Here is a 6,000-nt window from a genome sequence, read left to right as displayed (position 1 = left end):
GTTCAGTATGGAAATAGGTCTGTAGTTTATAACATTATTTGTCTCGCCTTTTTTGTATACCGGTATTATTCGGGCTTTTTTCTATTCAGAGGGAAACCTATTTGAAGCGATCTGTTAAAAATTATTTTTAAGGGAAGGGCTAGAGAAGATGAGCATCTTTTAATAAATAAAGGTGGAGTATTATCCGGACCCGATCCCGTATAAATATTTAAGTTTGTTATTGCTTTTTACAGTGAATTTGTCATTTATTTTTTTTTCATATTTCATATGTATTTATTTGCTTTGACGTTTACGTATACGGGTGAGTTTTTTTGGAGATAAAACAAGATGCACAATATTGAATTTGAAGAGTTCAGTATAACTGAACCGAAATAAAAAAGCGTTCGTAAGAATGAACATAGTGAATTTTTATTGCGTCGCAAATAATCAAACAAATCAAAGGTGAAGCCGACGATCCAGAGGTAAATAGGTACATTGACTGTACAGTAGTGTTCACTGTTAGCACATATTGTGTGTCTCCTACCGCATTTATCACGGGGATTGTTTCGAAGAGCTGTTTAACCTGATTCCTGCCACAAAATTCCACCTTCGCACGACACGCCACAAGTTAGAATATCATCCCCACCATCTGGATGTGTGGCGGTCCTCCACAGTGCGGTTTTCAAGGAGCTTTCTTCCTCGTACTACAAAGCTGTGGAATGAGCTTCCTTTTGCGCTGTTTCCGGGACGATACGACATGGATACCTTAAAAAAGCGCGTACACCTTCCTTAACGGCCGGCAACGTCCTCTGGTGTTGCAAGAGAATGTGGGCAGCGCGGGCGGCGATCACTGTACACCGGGTGACCCGTAAGCTCGTTTGTACTCCTATTCCATGTATATTTTTTTAAATATTTGTTTTGTTTGAAAGTTTCACTTTTCAATTTAATGTCTTAATTAAATAATTAATTTTGCGATAGTACTGTGGACTAGTATTACTTATATTTTTATTTATTTCATAGGTATGCAGTTCATACTGTATATTACTTAGTAGCAATGCTAACTGAATTTTTGTTTGAGTGGGAAAAAGTCATAGGACAGTAAAAGGTATGAAGATAGTTTTCATCCATTTAATAACTGAATTCGATTCGATAATGCAAAAATTCTCCAAATTAATTTTTGGCTGGGGCGTGGGGCCAGTTATTCTGGTCAATGTAAGGTTGCTGCATTGTGTGACTGATTGATCCTCAAATAGCAAACATTACCTTTATTGGTATCAAAAACCGTGACGTTAAGTATTTTTTTTATTCAAAATATGTTCATAAAATGTATTGGATGGACCTATAATTGTACTTAATAGCTTTTTTGAGGTTTAAGTAGTTCATTTATACACCCACTTTTTAGCTGCGGAGGTGAAATTGAAGCTGTGATAAAATCAAACATCGACGTTAACGTAAAATAAAGATACTGTCGTTTATGCCACAGAAACGTATATATTTCGATACTCTCAAGGAAATTAAAATTTATAGGGTGTGGTAAGTACATTTTTCACTAATGCTGCTGTGCTTTTAAATATTTATCTTCTACAAAAAAAAATAGGTCCGACATTTGACGCCGTTATTTTATTTTTCGTATGTCCATTCAGTCATGGCCATCTCGCTGTAATAAAGTATTCCCTTTTATTTCTGTTCTATCAGCAGTTAGGTTTTTTAAGTTTTCAAGGAAGAGCTCTTTCGCTTTCTCCAACCGTTCTGAAGTCATATTCGGGCCAAACTTGTAGGCCCATAATCATGTTGAAGACTGGTTTTTTTATTTATCTTTCTGGGTTCCTTCGTTTCTTTGTCGGATACTCTTGATTTTGTTTTCTTTTCAAGGACCTTCTTCTTTGTACTTATTTTATTTTTTAATGGAATAGGAGGACAAACGAGCGTGCGGGTCACCTGTTGTTAAGTGATCACCGCCGCCCACAATCTCTTGCAATACCAGAGGAATCACAGGAGCGTTGCCGGTCTTTAAGGAAGATGTACGCGCTTTTTTTGAAGGTATCCATGTCGTATCGTCCCGGAAACACCGCACAAGGAAGTTCATTCCACAGCTTTGTAGTACCTAGAAGAAAGCTCCTTGAAAACCGCAATGTGGAAGACCGCCACACATCCAGATGGTGGGGATGACATCCTAACTTGTGGCGTGTCGTGCATAGGTGGAATTCGGCGGATCAGATTAATTTACCCTATTCCGCGACCTTCTCAAGAGTGGACTCGATAGAAGACACAAGTTTCTCCCGGCACTGCTCGACGATTTCCCGAGAGAGACCTGCATGGCCCGTGTATACGGCATCACCAGCGCTGTCGTCTTCATAGCAATGTATGTTGGAGGTTTCCAACATTTCATTGATATGCAGAAGAAATAGCGTGGGAGATAGCGCACAGCCTTGGGGCACTCCAGCATTCACGGGCTTCGGGTTCTAGCAATATCCATCGACAACGACCTGTATGCTGCGCCCAGTGAGGAAGCTGGAGGTCCACTTGCTCTCGGGAAGCCCAAATGATGGAAGTTTTGAGAGGAGCGTCTTGTGCCATACACGATCAAAGCCTTTGTAATATCCAGGGTAACTGCCAGGCCTTCTCCCTTGCTTTCATTAGCCACTATGGGACCTGTAGGCACACGCATAGATGCGGACGCGGTCGTCTAAATCTACACGCAGCCAGAGAGTAGACAGGTCCGTACCCTCAAAATTGCCGAGACGGCGACAGCAGATATCCTCACTAACGTATACACATACCCCGGTATGAGGCAAAAAATTGTGCTGAATTTAGTACCCGGGGTACGTTAAATATGACGTATTGCTAGGTCGAGATATCTGCGTCTCCGTAAGGAAACACAAGGCTGGCTGCGCAAGGTGGTGGTGGACGGCGTTTAAATTGGAGTGAATTTCCCTGATATTGTAAAGTTCCGCGTGGAGCGGGGTGCCGCGGTTTTACTGCCTCGGTCGTACTCGGTCAAGCGCGGTTCTGTGCCCTCCCCAGAATACGAAGGGCAGCCCGAGCGAGAGTGCTCGGGGAGGGATTCTCCGGCTCCGAGCCGGTACCCTCCTGGGGTAATTTCTTTTTTAAGGTCGCTCTCATATTTTGTTGGCGGGGGGGGGGGGGGGGGGGCTCCGGTCCTCTACTTTGACTTTTCCCTTGGGACTTTATGTGAGTATTGCTTTTTGTACACCAGATATTGCTGTTTCATTATTATATCTCCGTTGGTATTCTCTCCTCGAAGAAAAGTTAATTCGTTTGCCTCCTACGAATTTAGCAATGACGCTATTCCAACGTTCATCTGCATTCGTGTCTGCATCCTCGATAAGGCTACGAGCTTTATTTGCTGCAGTAGCAATAATAGATTTGATTTTGAACAAGAAAGTCGAATTTTGCACCAGTTTCAATACACTTCCAGTTATATTCATTTCTTTTGCACATTTGAAGTAACTGCAAAGACGATGATCCCCATAGGCATGCGCTATTAAATTCGCAATGTCATTGTGTAGCAATGTAGTAGACACATTTTTGGATGTGCCAGAACTTTTGTGGTATTTAATTGATTTCACGATCACCTTTCTCATGCTCATAACTTTTTCATTTGTTGTTTGTGTCGTATGGTTAATTATTATGTTAATTTCTATAAAATTTACTGTAAAATGAAACATACTTCTTTGTTACAGCATTTTTATTTCATAATCATCACCATACTCGTACCATACCTAATTCATTACATTCATATTCAAACTGATAAAAGTTGATAAAAACAATAACCCATGATAAATAAAACTACATAATTAGGTATATACTTCTCTAGGTTAATAAAGTAATAAATACTTACTTATATATATATAAATTATTTATTATTATTACATATAAAAATAAGTAGATTTTTATATTTATCACCTGCCAAAAAATATTTTATAGATATTTTTAGACAGAATAATAAAAGTTGATCATAGTATAACCTACTGAACTATTTGATACTGTGGCGCGGCGTAACGCTGAAGGCATGCACAAGAAACAAACTTCGCCCGACGGCACCCCACACCTCACCCCCGTGTGCGGTGTCTCGCCTGAGTTAGTACCTTACTGCAAATTAGATGAGAGTAAACAGAGCATTTTCAATTTAACTGGGTAATAATATAGTTTTTTATTTGTAACAACAAAGAGGTTTTATGCCGCTCAAATCCATTTATATATTTTGGAAATAAAAAATGTGTCCCTAATTAAGACGAAAAACATTTGTTACACACACACTAACACAAAGCGTCATACTAAACGCGAGTGTAAGACGTAGTTTGTCACGTACACTAAAGTATTAAATAAACCTGGCCTGTTTTTATCGGTTGTCTAGCAGCAAAAGACTATCTAAACGTATAAATTATCTAGGTATTTAACACCGCTAGAAATACTAAATTTAGCACAAAATGTAAAATTGCAATCAAAAACTATCCACGTTTTGAAAACTGAACATTCGCCAATTGTTTTAATTAAACGACTTATGAAATACATATTTGTTTTTTCCTCGCAAAGTGTGTTGAAAAAGTGTGTATGAATCTTGAGAGCAATTTGCTCACTAGACACTCGGCTGATTTTAATGATGCAACCCGCAGCCTCGTGTATAGTGAGCCACTTAGCTCAATTGTATCATAATACACTATTATAACGTTGTTTTGGTCGTTGTTGGATAAAAAAACATAAGGTACTTGCTCATAACTTACTGGAAGTTATGAGCAAGTACCTTTTCAGGGTTTTCGACGATATTGATCTGCGCTGAGTCACCGCGCGCCGGCCGGTCGCCGGTGCATCGCTGCGTAGTACGCGTAACTTGTTTATTGCGCGCCTTCAATTTATTGATTTATTTTTGTCTCAGCTATGACATCATGAATTGCGCCGTGTTTTGGCAGGAAAAATGGTTCTGAGGAACATTTAAACTGTTCCACGGTGCATTTTTTTCCTGGAAGAGGAGGATTAACGAGTTACAGAGGGCCTACCATCAACTTTTAATAAGCGATGTGATTCCGATTCAGTTCAGTTTAGGTACCTAAACTGAATCGGTAAAATTCGTACCATGAAGTGCCTTATACTGAATGGCGTTTGGATCGCTTATGAAGAATGAACGAAATAAATTTGTCTGTGGTCCGCGGTGTGAGAAAGAGATCAAGCTCTACTGTCGTCATAAGTTTGTCTCTCTTACTCAAACCTTATGCATTGCGTTTCGAAACCTAAAATGATATGATTTTATGTTTTTTTTTGCATAGAAAATACTAAAAATACATTTTAAAATTGCGCTTTATAGCGTCAAATTGTAAACCATTAAGCCCTTTTTTGTACTTATTAAATAATAGTAATATAAATATGTATAGTTCTTTGAATTACAAATTAAATGTTTAGGAATGCTTAGGTGATTTCGTAAAAATAACGAGCTATGAACTCATCTCCATTGATGTTTGATTTGACAGGACCACACAGTTTTTTTTAATTCGTTCTTGCGAACATGCTATAAAGGGACCAGCGCTTACTGCCTCGTCTTTAGTATTTTCATTTTCGGTATTTATTTTCAGTATATGTTTTACAAAAAAGTCCAATAAAGTATTCTCATCTCATCTTTCATCAATAAAATTTTCCTTTTATGTATGTTTTCACTATTTTTTAAAATTAACTTCCCTCTAAGGAAGTAGCAACTTTTTTCGAATCGCTCACTATGACACATAGCTATCCAGTTTTGGTTGAAATAATACCTTATGGTACGAATGAATGCACGAACTAAATCCGTTTGCGATTTAATCAGTTGATTTGACGTCAACGTAAATTAGATAGCTCTAATCACGTCGTGCTACGAAATAGCAAAGCAGTTCATTTTAGATTGTGAATTGAACCGCAATAAGAGTTCATTGTTGGCCCGCAGCCGCAGGTCACCTAATGTTAAGTGATCACCGCCGCCCATATTGTCTTGCAACACCAGAGGAACCACAGGAACAGGAGTTTTTTTTGAAG

The sequence above is a fragment of the Leptidea sinapis genome, chromosome 7 (assembly GCF_905404315.1).
Source record: "Leptidea sinapis chromosome 7, ilLepSina1.1, whole genome shotgun sequence".
Taxonomy (NCBI): Eukaryota; Metazoa; Arthropoda; class Insecta; order Lepidoptera; family Pieridae; genus Leptidea; species Leptidea sinapis.
Note: the sequence above shows the minus strand (reverse complement) of the source record.